The sequence below is a fragment of the Loxodonta africana genome, chromosome 6 (genome assembly GCF_030014295.1).
Source record: "Loxodonta africana isolate mLoxAfr1 chromosome 6, mLoxAfr1.hap2, whole genome shotgun sequence".
NCBI lineage: Eukaryota > Metazoa > Chordata > Mammalia > Proboscidea > Elephantidae > Loxodonta > Loxodonta africana.
This window is the reverse complement of record NC_087347.1, coordinates 1,655,314-1,673,035: the sequence shown is the minus strand read 5'-3', so window position 1 is coordinate 1,673,035 and position 17,722 is coordinate 1,655,314. Positions and strand designations below refer to the sequence as shown.

Genomic DNA, 17,722 nt, shown 5'->3' with positions numbered 1-17,722 from the left:
ACCAGCACCCTGTTCATGTTCACCGGTCGCCTGGATTTCTGGGCCGTGGCGACCTACGTAATGATAATCTCCTCCCGCTTCTCTACTGCGATGCTTCATCACCCATTTTTAAGACAAAACAAAATCCACAGTTCAGCGACAAGGTAGTAGGAATAGACAGAAGGAACTATAAGCTAAACACAAGTTATAAGCTAAAAATAATATTGCTTTTACTGGGTTTAAAGGGTCCTCAGGCAAAACTGATGAGAAATTATTATCAAAAAGGAAAGAATGGCCTTCTGGTTTCCTTTAAGAAGCAAATACATGCATTAAAGTCTTCGGTTGTTCATATCAAGAAACTGATTGAAAAGTTCTCCAAACCCTGTTCACAGTGCTTGATGGGGGGACAGGTGAGGGACACTCCTTTTCACTGCTGTTCAAGTGTTTCTGCTTAAGTGCTTTTAAACTGGAGAGACTATTGTCAAAATATTTTTTAACTGCATTCTACAATAAATTGGCTCATTATGCTCTTTATAGGGGGGCAGGGAGAAGACATCTTTCACCTCCACTATTCACACATCAGAGTCCCTGGAGAGTGCAGATGGTTAAATGGTTACGTGCCAGACTATTAGCCAAAAGGTTGGCAGTTTGAACCCACCCAGAGGCACCTCAGGAGACAGGCCTGGTGATCTGCCTCTGAAAGGCCACAGACTTGAACACCCTACGGGGCACACATGGGGTCGCCAAGAGTCAGAATTGACTGGACAGCAACTAACAACCCCAACAGCACACATTAGGCAGAGCAGGTAGAGGATCTGAAGTCTAAGCCTCCAAAGTCCCACTCTCTTCACAAATGTTAACTGCCCTGCCTTGAGGTAGGGTCTCCCCAAAAAGCTAATCTCGGTCACAGGAAAAAAAGTCCTAACGCTTATACTAAATTTTTTGGAGACTGAAGATTAAAAGTAGCAAGGGCTTCTGGGTGAGATGGTGGCAGACCCTCCCTCGTCTCTGAGCTGACAGGCACCAGGCCGGGGAGCAGAGGGGCTGAGGCCTGGAGTCTGCCTTGGTGTCTCCCTGGTACAGCTGGAACAACATCCCTCTCCTACAGTGATGGGAAAGATGGGGAGTGCTGTGGCCAGGCTCCGGCATACAATAGCCTCTCGCCAAGGCTACCACCGTTGCTCTGCAGCTCTGCGCCAACCTCCAGCCGCCTGTGAAGAGCTTCAGATGCCAAATGCCGTGAGCACCCGGCCCTTCTGACCTCCTCCTTGCCCACCACTCCCTCCACACTGGTGTCCTGGCACCTTCCTCTAACAGCCACACACGTTCACACTTGCTGTTCTCTCCGCCAAGAGCACTCTTGCCCAAGTGGTCACCACGGCTTGCCCCCTCGCTTCCTCAGGTTGGGGTCGTCTCTCTCCCCATTGGCAAGGCCTCCCTGAGTGCCCTATGTAAAACCACCACTGTTGCCCCACGCCCTGTCCCCTGCACCCAACCTTATTGTCCTCCTTACCTCTGAGCCCCCCTGACACTTGTGGTAAGCACGCTGCCTGTTTGCCTCACTAAGCTGTGACCTCCATAAAAGCAGGAGCGCAGTTTTTTAGTTCCCACTGGGTCTCTCCCCCCACAACAGTGCCTGGCAGAGGCAGGTGCTTAATAAACTTGCTGTCACATCAACACATTCCCTGTCGCTCCCTCCTGAAGCTCCTATAAAATGGTGGAGTGAGAAGTTTAAAAGGCAGAAAGATACCTAGGATTACTCTACAACTCTGCAATGCCAGGTGGCCCGCCCCTGCCCAAAAGCTGTGCATTTCTCCTCCGGGAGAAAAACCAGGAGACTCTTTGGGCTGTGGATGCCAGCTACAACTGAGGGTGGGGGATCATTCCTCCTTCATGGTTACTGAGACCCCCAGGCCTCGCCCCACGCTTGGCCCCTGATCATAGGCAAGCAAGCGGGTGGGAGAAATTTTCCCGGAGTCTGAAAAGACCAGAACAGAAATGGGGTGATGTAAGGATAGGGCCCAGTTGGTGGGACCCTGGCACAGGCTCGGACCCTGACACAGGAGCAGACACATCAGCAGCACCAGGAACCCAAGAACGGCTCTGACGTGAAAGCCAAAACCAAAACAGAGCAAGAAGCACTCTGAAACAGTGACTTCAGGGGAAGAAAACTTAGAAGAAAAACTCATTAATAATCTCAGGGAGATTAGAGGAGATACTGCAACCAAAAAACAAAAACCCAACTCCAAAGCCCACTGCCATGGAGTCGATTCCGACTCATAGTGACCCCATTGGTTTTCCAGGGCTGTAAATCTCTGTGAAGCAGGCTGCCACATCTTTCTCCTGCAGAGCCGCTGGTGGTTTCCAACTGCTGACCTTTTAGTTAGCAGCTAATTGCTTTAACCACTGCACCACCAAGGCTCCCTAACACAAAAACAGAAGGCTATAAAGTAGGAACACAAAAGAACAAAGGAATGGTCTTAAAAAGAGAGCGAGAAAAACTCAACAGAAGGCCATAAAATAAAGCCGAGGCTATCTCCCAGAAAGAAAATGGGGAACCTGATGAAATTAGAGTAACAGTCTGGAAGTCCAATAGTTGAATTCCAGAAAAAGGAGGAAGCAACTGGGAAGAAATCAAAGAAAATTTCTGCGTGGAAGCAAAGGGGCTCACACAGTGGGCAGGACAACAGATGGAAACGGTCTCCAAGGGGGATCATTGTTCCTGGTGTTCTGAATTTCGCAGAGAAAATCCTTGGAGCTTTGAGAGGAAAATACAGCCACACACAAAGGCTCAGGAATCAGAATCACTTAAGATTTCGACAACTTTGAAAGCTAGAAGACAAGGTAGCAAAATGATGTCCAACCTAGAATGCTCCGTACAGCCAAACTTGCACTCAGATGCAAGGGCGGAATAAAGACTTTTCACAGGGTCTCTAAACTTCACTTCCCACACACCTTTTCTAGGCTACTACTGGAGAATGTACTCCATCAAAATGAGAAAGTAAAACCATCAAAGACGATGACATGGGTTCCAGAAAACAGAGGCTCCCACTAAGTGGGATGCTGTGGTCTGCAGGCAGGTGGGAAAGGAAGAACCCAGGCACAGCCAAGGCTGGAGCAGCCAGGGGCTTTGGAAAAGATTTATTCACAATGAAGCTAATAAAGTGCTGAGTTTTATCAGATAAGAATAAATGAATTTCTTGAAAGGTTTTGACAATTCATGCAGAATTTGAGGTTGAATTTCAGACAAAAACACAGAAAATGAAGCAAACGACAAACCACCAAAACACAAACAAGACTCTTACTAACTCCAGGGAAAACAAAGTTATCTGGGAAAGGAAAAGTCATCCTGTCACACTGTGTCCTCATAAACATGGGATGCTGAACTAACCAAATGGCCTACTTTGGAAAGCTTCTGGAAGAACGTGTGCAAGCGTCTGCATCTCTGTGCACAGTGAGGGCAAAAAGGTGAAAAAAAAAGTAGAAACTTCACCTCTACTTTCCGTATAAATGGAATACACAACGTATAAGACAGGGGAGCAATAAATACAGCACGTCAAGCACATACGCCATTTAAGAGTTGGAGGTGAAGACCAAAGAATTGGCTAAGAATCGAAAGTGGCTGCCTCTGCAGAGGAGAAAAGCAGGACAGAAGGAAGGTGATCGCTAACTTTTCTTTACAAGCCTTCCTAGAATTATCTGACCTTTTATTTGAAATACAATTCTAATTGTAAAATTCATATACATGCCAACAAGCAGCAGTAAGCGGCTGTATGCACAGCCAACATGCTGTCACTTAACGAACGGCAGCATCCACCAGCTGCCAAGCACAACACCCAGCATGCCTCAGAATAAGGACAAGTGTCTTGCTTGTCCCAAATGGTGTCACGGAACTTCAGCATGCCTGGTAAAGCAGCAGCCTGCTGGGGTGCCACTTCTAAAATGTCTGATGTCAGAAATACAAAAAAACCCTCTGTTTTAATCCCACATAATTTGAGTAATCAATCTTTTAAATGTTATACATGTGATGTGTCTTCTCATTCCATTTTTGTTTTCTAAATGTTACATGTCATGGTAGGTTTATACTTCCAGAGAAAGGTGTTCTGACACACTTACTGGCTAGGGTTCTGTGGCTGCTTTTCTACTTGGTCAGAACCTTCTTCACAACACGCACCTTGGACTTTTTGAGAACTGAGCTGCGTGCCACGCTTCTGGGAGCTTGGTTATTGCTTCACAGGGGAAGGAAAAGCCTCCCTTCAATCACTCACCTTATGGGATGGATGCATGCCCAACAGCCCATGTCAAACAGAAGAGCCACTACCAACTCCAAAAAGTACATTCTCTGCTCAAGCCCTTTTGGTAAATAACAAAGTTACAATTGCAAAGAACTGGTGGAAAATCTGACTCATTAACGTCAGAAGTCACCCCTGTAGACACAGTGCAATCATCTGAAAATCCTGTCTGTCAAAATGTCTTAGGCAGGACTGACTCAAGGCAACCCTCTACCACCGGTGACGTAGGCAGTACGCCAGATTCTCAACCTGTCACCCGTAACTGCCACCAACCATAAATGTCATGCCTCCCCTTTGCATAATAAGCTGGTCTTCCCTCTACAACACCCGGTCCCTCTGAGGCCACATGGAAAAACTTACTCATCCCTTAAAACTCAGTTCAAGAACCACATTCTTTGTGAAGATTTACCCACAGGAAATCCCTTTCTTCTCTTCCCTTAACCTTGCAAATATTTCAATTATTGCACTTACACATTGTAATGTATTTCAAGTGATTCTTCCATAGTAGACCACAAGCTCCTTGAGAAAAAGGTAAGAAATCTATATTCTTTCCACTTTTATATCCTCAGGAACTTAAAACAGTGCCTGGCACACAACAGTTTTCAGTAGGTGTTTTCTGAATTGAAGTGCTGAAGATGTGAGACTATAAGACTGAACTCAGACAACCAAAGTTCAAAATAACAAACCAAATGGACGTGGGATGGAGGGGAGGCCAGTGAGAGTCAGCTTCCGCCCACTGGAGACAGTAACAGGAGAGGAAGCTGCCTGAGCACGGAGATGCCCAGGACCGTAGCTCAATCTAAGAGGTGCTCTCCTTACACCCGCTGTATGCTTTACCCAAATAAACCTGATTTGTGGTAAGGTGAGGTAAGTCCCTAAGACAGTGCTTGGCACCCAAGACGTTTAAAACTCAGTGTAAACTACTCAAGTGGCTTTCAAACGCTGTCACTGTTTTCTCCACAGCCTAAAGCTGTCATGACGGATGATGGTTGATGTTTCAGACCCACAGAGTTGGAAGTACAGGTAATAGAAGCCATTCTTAATCAAATATCTTCTCAACTTTAAAACACTTTTCCCAAGCATTTTAGTTGTAAATGTACTTAGTGAGTTTTAGCCTAGTGGTACTTAAAATGTTCAAAATGCAAACACGAGCACCAGGTTTCACCCAGTGCTTCCAGTACCCCAGGTCTGCTTCTGTGAATTAACACTAAGCTTATTACAGGGCATTTCGCTGCAAACCACCTCAGACGAAGTCCTAATTGTGACTTGCCCCGTCTTAACAGGGGCTTTAGGACGTCATCTGCCAAGTGGGGGACTACCCTCCATAAGCAGACACCAGAGAAATGTAAACTCATCACCTGAAGGCTCAGGGCAGCTCTGAACCCGAGGACACACAAGACCCTCCACGGAAAGACCAGTCCCGCCGCCACAAGCTACGGCTCAGCTGTGTTTCCCCGAAGGTGTCGCTCGACTCGACCGCACGCGCTGTTACACTAGAAGCGGACCCGAGCTCCCCGATATCCCAGCACCACGTCAGGGCCGACCCCGTCGTCTTCTCATCGGGGGCTGAGGGCGCAGGCAGCTCCCAGACAAGCCGGGCGCAGGGGCGCTCCCCCACCCTCCCGGCGCGAGGACGGGCTCAGCCCCCCGCTGCCTCGCCGCGAGGCTGCTGCCAGGCTCGGGCGACCCAGGCAGGCTTCCTGGGCGCGTCGTCCGTGAGCCGAGCCGGGACGGCCCGACGAGTGGCGCCGACGAGCAAGACGCCGCCCCAAGGGAGCGTCGGCCGGAGCCGGCTCCGCTCCCGCCCTGCTCGGGCCTCAGCTGGGCGCCTGGCCGGCCCGTCGCCGACCCGGGTCGCCGGGAGCGGCCTTGACGGGCGCTCCTCGGGTCTCACCTCGGGCCCCAGGCGAGGAGGAAGCCCAGGGCCGGCGCGCACGGCCGGGCGCGCCCCGGCGGCGTCCGCTCCCCACCCCCTCGGGCGGAAGGCCCCAGACCCGGGCGGAAGGCCGGCACCGGAAGGCCGGCACCGGAAGCCCACGTCCCCCAGAACAGGGGCCCGACTCTATGGTCGGGGCGGCACCGCGAGCCCCACGTGACCCGCGGGCACCAATCAAGGCGAGGCGCCCGTACCATCGAGACGAAGGACGTCCGAGGTAGACAAGCCGCGCTCGGCGGCTCACCTTCCCCTTCCCGGCTCCGCTCCGGCGCCCGCAGCTCGGTGCTGCCGCCATCTTTCTGGAGGAGAGCGCCAGGGCGAGAGATTCCCCTCCCCGGAATCGCTCCACACTCACCGCCACTTGCCCTCCCCCGCCCAACTCCCTTCTCCTCAGTGACCGTTTAGCTCCTTCTGAAGAAATGCCCTTCCTCCCGTTCTAGGTACTACAAGGCAAAGAATCACATTACCTGTTCCACTCTTATTTGCGTAAGGGAACCAAGCTCATAAGGTAGAAACTGTGGCGAAACAGGGACAAGCCGCCATCTTGGTAAAGGAGAACAGGCTACGCTTGACCTCCCCCCCCCACCCCCAGCCTCTATAATGCCCAACCGCCGTGGGAGGGGCACGGCGCCTGCGCAGAGGCGACAAGCACGGTCGGATCCGCGCCTGCGCACTCGGGCGCCGTGGAATGGGGGAGGGGGAAGACAGGCCGCGCCGCGAGAGGAAAGCGTTGGCGGGGGCGGGGCGACGTGATGACGCACGCGGGGCGGGGGGGGGCGGGAGCAGCGGGCGCTGGGCGGATCCGGGCCTCGGTCACTCGGCGCCTGGTCTTCTTCCCGTCGGCCGGTGAGTGTTTGCTCGGGGTCCCTCGGCCCGGGGGACGAGCGGCCTCCGCCCCCGAGTGTGCGGAGAGGGGCCCAGCTCGCCCCGGGCCCTGCGGCAGCGGCCGGCCTCGGTCTGCGGGCGCGCGGTGGGGGAGGGGCGGTCGGGCAGCGCGCCCCTCCCCCGCCCGGGCCTCCGGATCCCGGCCGCCCCCCAGGACCCCCGCGGCCGGCGCCCCCCCTGCGTCCACCCGCCCCCCCAGAACCCCCACGGCCGGCGCCCACCCGGCGCCCCGCCTGCGGCCACCCGCCCCCCCGGACCCCCGTGGCCGGCGCCCCGCCTGCGCCCACCCCCCCCAGACTCTCACGGCCGGCGCCCCGCCTGCGCCCACCCGCCCCCCCGGAACCCCCAGGGCCGGCGCCCCGCCTGCGCCCACCCGCCTCCCCGGACCCCCACGGCCGGCGCCCCGCCTGCGCCCACCCGCCCCCCCGGAACCCTCACGGCCGGCGCCCCGCCTGCGCCCACCCGCCCCCCCAGGACCCCCACGGCCGGCGCCTCGTCTGTGTCCACCCGGCCCCCGGACCTCCACGGCCTGCGCCCACCCGGCGCCCCCTCTGCGTCCACCCGGCGCCCAGCGCACCCCGCTTCCGGCCGTACCGAGGGCAGGCCCACCGGGGGGCGCTCGGGGGGGGGCTCCCCAAATCCCCGGGCGGCGCGGCGCGGCGTGGTCGGGGCGGGGCCGCTGTGCTGGCGGAGGAGGAAGGCCAGGGGCCCGGTGAGGGGGCGGGCAGCGCGCTCGGGGCGCCCACCGTGGTACCCCCCGCTGGCCGTTTTCTCAGGGAGCGCTCGGAGCCGCGTTAGCAGGCCCGGGGAGGGGGAGCTCTCACGGCAGCCGTGGTTCCGGGGTGCTGGGGCCGGAGCCGCGGGCCGGGTGGAGGCGGCCGACCCCCGGGCCGCCGTGCGCGCTCCGATGCGGTCGCGGGGCCCTTTGTCGGTTCCCGCCCGGATGTTGTCAGACCCCCAGCCCGCCCTGGGCGGCCTCCCCACGGACGCGAGACGCGACCACGGCCTTCTGTCGGGTCGCTTCGTGTGTCCTTTCTCTCCCCCGGCCCGGAGCACCGTCCCCTGCCCACCGCCTCGGCTCTACTGTGGGGCCTCGGCCATTGCCTCCAGCCTGGGCAGCCTCGGGCTCCTGTGTCGGCCCTTAGGGTTCTTGTCGTAGTTGTCCCTGGGTCTTCAGCCCTGTGAGGGACACGGGTGCGATTGTCTTGTCACCACTGCCCGTTGCCTCCCGGAGTGACCAGCACACATTAGGTTCTCCGTGTTTTTTGAGTGATGGAAGTATTATATTTCAAACGGATGATGATGTTTTTAATGTTTGTTTTCAGTTGCATTGCCCCACAGTCTCACAATGGGGACTTCTTTGGCCTTTGGATTCCTAGACTCCGTGGAGGTTTTTGTATGGTATACAGAACACTTTTCATACCTTTCAAAACTCCAAAGGTTCTGAATTCCAAAGCACATCTAGTTCTAAAACCAACACCCAAATCCTTTGAGGTCCAGTCTTTTGTGACTTATAGCGACCCTATAGGACTGCCTCATAGGATTTCCAAGGAGCTGTTGGTGGATTCAAACGCAGACCTTTTGATTGACTGCTGGACTGTTAAGCACTGCACTGCCAGGGCTCTCATCTAGCTCTAGGCGCTCTGGACAAGGAAGTCTTACAGATCTTCATGGGTTATTTTGGCCGTTGGAGATAATGTGTGTGCCGTGAATATAAGAATAACTTCAGTAAGTCAATGAGTGGTAGTTCCTTTTATGGGTATCTCACTCATACAAATGCTGCCAGTAAAATAAGTTTGTATTGCCTAAAACAGTTTTATTAGGCGTTTATCTCCCCAGCTCTTTTGTTTTGGGAAGGTTGTTTGTTAGGTGTGTAGTGGGATGAATGTGTTGTTCTGTGGAAGGCAGAAGCAATGGGCCAAGGTTAAAGAACTTTTAACAGTGTCTGGCATCTGGAATGAGCACAGCCTCACAGAACGAAATTTTCCTTTTGACCACATTTTTGGGATTTGGGAGATCCAGGTGGTCTGCACCCAAGGTTTAAATTAATCACAGTGCTGGAGGTATGTGTTGCTAGATCAGGGACTTCTCACTGAAAACCAGGCACATTTCAGAGGTTCGGCATTTCTGTCCCAACTTGTATTTCACATTGGTCGGTTAGTACAAATTGGTAGCAAATCATATTGTTAGGTGCTGTTGAGTCAATCTTGACTCATAGCGACCCTATAGAGCTGAGTAGAACTGACCCGTAGGGTTTCCAAGGAACTGCTGGTGCATTTGAACTGCTAGCCTTTTGGTTAGCAGCTGTGGCTCTTTACCACTGTGCCACAAGGCCCCAGCAAATCATAGTAGGTCCAAATTATGCTTTAGGATAAAACCAAATATAGAAGAAATAGGCGGTGGCGAGAGAAACTTAATAAAATTTAGGCAACATTGCAATGTCTTATAAGCTTTATGCCTATTCTAATGATAGAATTCTGTTTTCCCATACTTGTGCACTGAGATCCGTTTTGAGTGGCAGGAAACGAGTAGGCAGGAGTGACAGTCATCTTCGCTCCCGTGAAGCACCTCGGCCCCACTAAACGGTTGCGGTGGGCACAAGGTGCAGTGGTCCTGGGGTCATTGGTCAGCATCCCCACAGGGTCACTGCAGCGGCCAGTGGCCAGGGCCCAGGACTCAGTGAGCTAAGAGAGAGATGACATTTCTGTGTGAGCACCATGAGAGCATAAGATCAGGTACGTGTGATAGGTGGTAAGGTAGGAGCCCGCTCTTCTGTCCTTGATGTGAAGGGGAAGGTCATTTTATTCAATTCTTTAAAAAAGAAAAAAAAAAAAATGCCACAGCACCAGGGATTCTAATTGAAATTGGATCTAATAATTTGGGGGAAATAAAATTATTGTTCATGTACCACCTGGTTTCTTTCTAAATGTGTTCCTAGGAGTTTTGTTTTTTGCTCTGTTGTCAATTACATTTTTTTTCGTTTAATGTCTTGGCATATATTGCCATCACAGAGCACTGGTGGCACAGTGGTTAACAGCCACAGCGAGCCACAGCCGCTAACCAAAAGGTCAACATTCGGAATCCACCAGCCACTGCTTTGAAACCCTGTGGGGCAGTTCTGTCCTGTAGGGTCCCTATGACTCAGAGCTGAGTGGGGGTGGGGTGATTGCTCTCACAGAAAGGGACTATTGACTTATTTCTGTCTTGTATCCAGTCACCTGGCCAAATCTTTTGTATTGTAGTTCTTTTTTTACCGAAATAGTTGAGTTTTCTCTGTATCCAATCGTATCAGCCAGCTTTTTCTTTTCACTGCCTTCACTAAATTCAACAGTAGTATTAAATATTCATGATGAAATTGCAATGTCCGTCTACATCCTGTTTGGATCCTGATTCAAATGAACAAACAAAAAAAATCCTGAGACAATTAGAGAAATACGAACAGTACTTGGATATGTGATTATATTAGAGAAATACGAACAATATTTGGATATGTGATTATACTAAAAAATTGTTGATTTTTTTAGGCGTGATAATGGCGCGTCGTTTCTAAGAGTCCTGTTTGTAGACATACTGGAGTATTACAGATGGGAGGTCACGGTATCTGCTACAGAATAACCCGGGGTAGGAGGGTGAGGGGTAGAGGAAGCAGTATTAGCCTGGACCTGATAGTGGGTGAACCTGGACGATCAGTGGTAGCTGGGGGTTTTCATACTCTACTTTTGGATGTGTTTGAACTTTTTCCTGGTGTTTTAAGATAATTGTGGTAGTGGGCATTCCTGCCTAATTAGCGATTGTAATTTAAATAGTTTAGCACTCCATTGTTTGGAGAATAACATTTGCCCTTGGTTTTCAAAAATAACCTGAGTTATATTTAAGCAATTGTCTTCTGCAAATATAATTAGTGTTTTTGTTAGGCTTGGTGGTGGATTTTATCATTCGCCACATCAGCATCTATTTATGGTACATTTTCTTTTTTAATCTGTTTTGTAATGGCTTATATGGATAGAGGCTTTTGGTACATTTCTGGAATCTTAATTATTAGCAAGTATTTTAATTTATATTCATGAGTGAGATTGACCTATAGTTTGTGTCTGTGTGTTTTTTTTTTGGTATGTCTTTTCTCGGGTTTGTTATGAAAGCCATGCTGTCTCCATGAAATAAGTCGGAGTGCTTTTCCTTTTTTGCAACTGCTTCGAATGTCAGCTGACGACAGAAGTACCTGTCTAGACTTAGGTGGAATTAAGCTCCGACTCTGGCCAGGTGGGGCTCCTTTTTGCTGGTGCTCACCAATCAGCCGTTCAGTGAGAGGCTAGTTTTCCAGTTCTTGCTTCAGTTCTGCCAGATTTTCAAATCTGTGTTCACCTTGCTACACATAGTATCTCCGGTGTCTGTGATTACACCTTCTTTTCTGCATTTGCTCTTTTTTTGTTAATTATTGTTGTCAGGTGCCATAGAGTCAGTTCCGACCCGTAGCGACTCTGTGTAGCGACTCTGTGTACGATCCAACGAAACGCTGCCAGGTCCTGCGCCATCCTCATAATCGTGATGCTTCATCCATTGTTGCAGCCACTGTGTTAATCCATCTCATCGAGGGTCTTCCTCTTTTTCACTGACTTACTACTTTACCAAGCACGATGTCCTTATCCAGGGACTGATTCTTCCTGATAACATGTCCAAAGTATGCCGAGATGTAGTATCGCCATCCTTGCTTCTAGGAAGGATTCTGGTTGTACTTCTTCCATGACAGATATGTTCATTCTTTTGGCAGTCGGTGGTATGTTCAGTATTCTTCACCAGCACCATAATTCAAAGACGTCGGTTCTTCAGCTTTCCTTATTCGTTGTCCAGCTTTTGCGTGCATGCCAGGTGATTAAAAACATCATGGCTTGGATCAGGTGCACCTTAGTCCTCAAAGTGACATCTTTGTTTTTTAACACTTTAAAGAAGTCTTTTGCGGCTGATTTGCCCAAAGCAGTGCATTGTCTGGTTTCTTGATTGCTGCTTCCATGCATCCAGGTAAAATGAAATCCTTGACAACTTCAGTCTGTTTTCCATTTATCATGATGTTGCTTATTGGTCCAGTTGTGAGGATTTTTGTTTTCTTTATGTTGAGGTGTAATCCACACTGAAGGCTGTGGTCTTTGATCTTCATTAGTAAGTGCTTCAAGTCCTTTTCACTTTCAGTAAGCAGAGTTGTGTCGTCTGTATAACATGGGTTGTTTATGAGTCTTCCACCAATCCTGGTGCCCCATTCTTCCTCATATAGTTCAGCTTCTTGGATTATTTGCTCAGCATACAGATTGAATAGGTATGGTGAAAGGATACAACCCTGACACATACCTTTCCTGACTTTAAACCACACAGTATCCCCTTGTTCCCTTTGAACGACTGCCTCTTGGTCTGTGTACAGTTTCTTTGAAGCTTGTGGAAATTTGCTCCAGAGAACCAGCTTTGGATTTATTTACCTTTCTGTCTGGTTTTTCTCTTTATTAATTCCTTCTTCCTGTTTTCTTTTGAATTAATTTGTTCATTTCCTGACGTCTTAAGGACCAAGTTTTATATTTTCAGTGTTTTTTAATAATGAACACTGTGTAAAAGCCAAATTCTTAAGAGTCTATGGAGCTTTTGCCATGTTCCATAGATTTGGCTTCTGTTTTTCCTTTGCTCTCTAGATAGCTCGTAGTTTGCTTTTGCTCCCAGGGCTATCCAGGAATGTTCGAAATATTGAGGGTTATGTTCTATCGGGTCCCCCCCCCCCCCAATTTTGGCAGTTTGTGATCTGGGAATTTCAACTGTACGAGTCTGTTTTAAAATTTGTTTAGATTTTCTTTTATGGCGTATATGAGTCAGAGTTCTCCAGAGAAAGAGAACTAGTAGGGATGGGTAGATAGATGGATGAGTGGATATATTGATTTTAAGGAATTGGGTAACTCAGTTGTGGGGGCTGGCAAGCCTGAAACCTGTAGGGCAAGCGGGCAGGCCGAAAACTTGGGCAGGTTTTCTGTGTCATAGCCTTGAGACTGAATTCCTTCTTCCTGGGAAACATCAGTTTTTGCTCTTAAGACCTTCAACTGATTGAGATCCACCCACATTATCCAGGCAATCTCCTTAAAGTCAGCTGATTGTAATGTTAATCATATCTACAAAATACTTTCACAGCAGTATTTAGGCTTGTGTTTGACCAAACAGCTGGGCACCCCAGTCCAGCCAAGTGGAGGCATAAAGTCAACTATCACATGGCAGGTACATAATAGTTTTTTCAGCTTTTAAGAAATTTATTTCCTTTAGTCTGTTGTTTTGAGGTTTTCTATATCTGTTGAATTTATCGATTATAGTAAAGGTGGAAACAACGAACAAGGATCAGTAGTTGGGCAACAAGGCCTTGGTGATAGAAACGACGCCGGAGATGGCGTGATAGAATTTTGCAAGACCAAAGACCTCTTCATTGGAAATACCTTTTTTCAACAACAGAAACAGTGACTATACCTGTGGACCTCGCCCGATAGGATACTCAGGAATCAAATCAGCTGTATCTGTGGAAAGAGGATAGAGAAGCTCAGTATCGTCAATCAGGACAAAGCCAGGGACCGACTGCGAATAGGCCGTCAGCTGTTCCTATGCAAGTTCATGTGGAAGCTGAAGAAAGTTAGAACGAGTCCGCATGAGTGACCTTGAGTATGTCCTGCTTGGTTTTGGAGACCGTCTCAAGAATAGGTTTGACGCATTGAACAGTAATAACTGAAGACCAGACAGGTTGTGAGATGACATCAAGAACATCAGACGTGAAGAAAGCAAAACGTCATTAAAAAGATGAGAAAGAAAGAAAGAAAAGACCAAAATACATGTCAGATGAAACTCTGAAACTTGCTCTTGGACATAGAGTAGCTAAAGCAAATGGAAGGAATGATGAAGTAGAACAACCGAACAGTGGATTTCGAAGGGCGTATGAGGAGACAGAGTATTACAATGAAACGTGCAAATACCTAGAGTTAGAAAACCAAAAGGGAAGAACACATTTGGCATTTCCCAAGCTGAGAGAACTAAAGAAAAAACGCAAGCCTCCCTTGGCAATATTGAAGGATTCTTTTTTTTTTTTTTTTTTTGTGGGCTAAGTATTAAAGACGCAGGAAACATCAAAAGAAACGGAAGGAATACACAGAGTCACTGTACCAAAAAGAATTGCTCGACATTTGGCCATTTCAAGAGGTAGGATATGATCAAGAATCGATGGTATTTAAGGAAGAAGTCCGAGCTGCGCTGAAAGCATTGGCAAAAAACAAGGCTTCAGGAATTGACGGAATCCCAAGTGAGATGCTGAAACAGAGAGATGCAGCACTGGAAATGCTCACTCGTCTATGTCAAGAAATGTGGAAGACAGGAACCTGGCCAACTGACTGGAAGAGATCCATATTTGTGCCCATTCCAAAGAAAAGTGACCCAACAGAACGTGAAAATTATCAAACAATATCATTAATATTACACACAAGTAAAATTTTGCCGAAGAAAATTCAAAAAGGTTTGCAACAGTGTGTTGATAGGGAACTGCCAGAAGTTAAAGGCAGATTCAGAAGAGGATGTGGAATGAGGGATATCATTGCTGATGTCAGATGGATACTGGCTGAAGGCAAAGAACACCAGAAAGGTGTTTGCCTGTGTTTTATTGATCATGTGAAAGCTTTTAATTGTGTGGATCATAACAAATTATGGAGAGCATCGCGAAGCATGGGAATTCCAGAACACTTAATTGTGCTCGGAAACCCTGGTGCCGTAGTGGTTAAGTGCTACTGCTGCTAACCAAAGGGCTGGCAATTCGAATCCGCCAGGCGCTCCTTGGAAACTCTGTGGGGCAGTTCTACTCTTGTTCCGTAGGATCGCCATGAGCCAGAATCGACTCAGTGGCCCTGGGTTTGGTTTTTAATTGTGCTCATGAGGAACCTGTACATAGACCAAGTGGGAGTCCTTTGAACAGAACAAGGGAATACTGCATGTTTAAAAGCAGGAAAGGTGTGCTTTGGGATTGTATTTCACCATATTTACTCAATCTGTATGCTAAGCAAATAATCTGAGAAGCTGGACTCTATGAAGAACAAGGAGGCATCAGAATTGGAGGCAGACTCATTAGCAATCTGAGATGTGCAGATGACACGATCTTGCTGAAAGCGAAGAGGACTTGAAGCACTTACTATTAAAGATCAAAGACCACAGCCTTCAGTTTTTATTATGTCTAAACATAAAACAAAAATCCTCATAACTGGACCAATAAGCAACATCATGGTAAATGGAGAAAATGTTGAAGTTGCCAAGGATTTCATTTTACTTGGTTTCACAGTCAATATCCATGAGAACAATGGGGAAATCAAATCACATGGTAGCTAACGACAACATGTATATGTGTTGCATTGGGCAAATCTGCTGTAAAAGACCTCTGTAAAGTGTTAAAAAGCAAAGATGTCCCTTTAAGGACTAAGGTGCACCTGACCTAAGCCATGGTATTTTCAGTCACCTCATATGCGTGCAAAAGCTGGACCGGGAAAAGGAAGATCGAAGAAGAACCGATGCCTTGAATTGTAGTGTTGGCGAAGGATATTGAAATACACCAGGGACTGCCAGGAAGAGTGAACAGATCTGCTTTGGAAGAAGTACAGCCAAATGCTCCTTAGAAGCGAGGATGGCAAGACGTTGTCTCACGTACTTTGGACACGTTATCAGGAGGGACCGTTCCCTGGAAAAGGGTATCATGCTCGGCAAAGTCAGGAGTCAGCGAAAGAGGTAGAACCTCGACAAGATGGATTGACCCAGTGGCGGCAACAGTGGGCTCAAACAGCAATGATTATGAGGATGGCGCAGGACTGAGCAGCGTTCCCTTCTGTTGTAGATGGGGTCGCCATGAGTCTGGACCAACTTGATGGCACCCAGCAACGGCAGCACTGAGTCCTTCTCTGGCCTTGCTCGTGTTGTGTTGTCTGAGTCTCTCCAGTTCTGAGGGAAGTGTGTTAGTCTCACACTTGGATTGTACTTTGATGATGTTCACCTTGTGTTTTTCATAGTCTTTGGTTTATGTATTATCTGCTGTGATTTTTTTTGTTTATTGAGGTGTTTGAGTCTTACACGTGCTTTTTAAATTGTTCCTTCATCATTACGGCCTGATGTCCCTTTTGTTGTTAGCCCTTTCACCCTAATTCCCAGTTAACAATGTCCCGTCCTCTATGTCTGCTCTCATCTGATATCTCCGAGCCTGACCCTTTGTTTTCAGCCTTCGTTGCCATTTTAAGTGTGTTTCTTCCACACACAGCATATAACTGGGTTTGTTTGTTTTCACCGCAATCTGTTTTTTAAGTAGAGAGAATTTGGTTCTTTCACATTTAGATTGATGACTAATATTTTTGAATTTCATGCCTTTCCTCGTGGAGCCTTTTGTCATGGTTTATAATTACTGTTGATTTGTTTTCTTGTTCTGTTTCCATGTTCTTGTTGGTTTTGATCAAGTTGCCATTTTTTTCTCTTCTTGAGTTTTAAGTTCCACTGTAATTTTTCCTCTTCTTTTATAATCAGACACTTATCTTTGTATTGTTTGAAAACAAGATATCAGCTACTTCTACACCCAAGACCACCTTTATTCCATCTGACTCCCTCACCTCTCCCTTTAGAGAGTTTGCTGCTTTATTCTCATTCCTGTCCCCAACTCTTAGATTGGCTGAGGTAGTTTAATATTCTTAGTTCTGGACTATTAACATAATTTTTCCAGGTGGGCTTTCTGTAAAGGGAACTGAATTCACTCCTGTGTTGCCTAATCCCAGCAGTCTAGTTAATGTACAGACCCTGGGCTTGCTCTGCTCAGGAAGCTTTTCTTCTGTTATGACTCTTTCCTTCTGTCCCTTTTCCTTCAGCTGGAACCTTGTTGTTAGCAAATAGGTGTCTGGGCTCTCCTCCAAGGCTCTTACCTTCTGCCCATGATTTCCTTCGCCCTGTGTTTTTGCTTCGTGCTTTAGGATTTCTTATATTTGATCTTCCAAGTTTCACTTTTAGTCTCAACTGTGACCTTTCTTTTAATTCAGCTACCAGAGGTTTAGTTCGAAAATCATATTTTTTCAGTGTGGAAGGTTTTATTTTTTTTTTTTCTTTCCCCAAATACTGTATTTGAATCTTCATCATCATCATGTTTTCTGGTTCAGTGTTGCCTTCCTTCTCCTGCCGTTTGGGGGTGAGGGAAATGAGGGCACACCCACATGGCCCATCACCCTCCTCCTCCCCAGTCCTCACTCCTGGGGCCTCTGCTCACCATTCCGTTACCTACCCGTGACCTACTGCATTCCTTCCTTGGCCAGAGGGTTCTCAGAATCATGTCCAGGTTCCCCTCTGGTGTGGCGTTTCCGTGTTCCTTCACTGTTGTCTTAATGCCATGACCTAGGCTTGGATCATTGTGGGGAGTCCAGATCTAGCTTTAGCCAGGCATTCCTAGATGGAGCTCTATACTTCACCCAGCATTCCTTTTTCTCACCCTTAATACTCATCTTTCATAGCAAGAAGCACTTCAGAGTCTGTGTGAGTATCTCTTACCCATTCTCACACCCCCTTCCCACCTAGACAGTGGGCCACTACGGAGGAGAACCAAGAACTAAGACTGCAAACT

The 17,722-nt window shown here is 48.4% G+C and overlaps 2 protein-coding genes across 7 annotated transcripts in view; one reads left to right on the top strand and one right to left on the bottom strand.

Annotated features, from left to right (window-relative positions):
• Positions 1–6,801, bottom strand: part of HDLBP (high density lipoprotein binding protein) — a 73,278-nt gene extending 66,477 nt beyond the window's left edge. For 2 of the 5 annotated variants that reach the window (XM_064286367.1, XM_010600705.3), the window contains exon 1: positions 5,630–5,884. The gene's annotated coding sequence lies outside the window, so the exon portion shown is untranslated. Of the gene's footprint in view, positions 1–5,629; positions 5,885–6,674 lie in introns of those variants that run through there. The other 3 variants (XM_010600704.3, XM_003421165.4, XM_023540280.2) reach the window with 3 other exon arrangements.
• Positions 6,802–6,985: 184 nt separating this feature from the next.
• SEPTIN2 (septin 2) overlaps positions 6,986–17,722 on the top strand; it is a 41,977-nt gene continuing 31,240 nt past the window's right edge. For both annotated transcript variants that reach the window (XM_064286364.1, XM_064286363.1), the window contains exon 1: positions 6,986–7,053. The gene's annotated coding sequence lies outside the window, so the exon portion shown is untranslated. The remainder of the gene's footprint in view (positions 7,054–17,722) is intronic.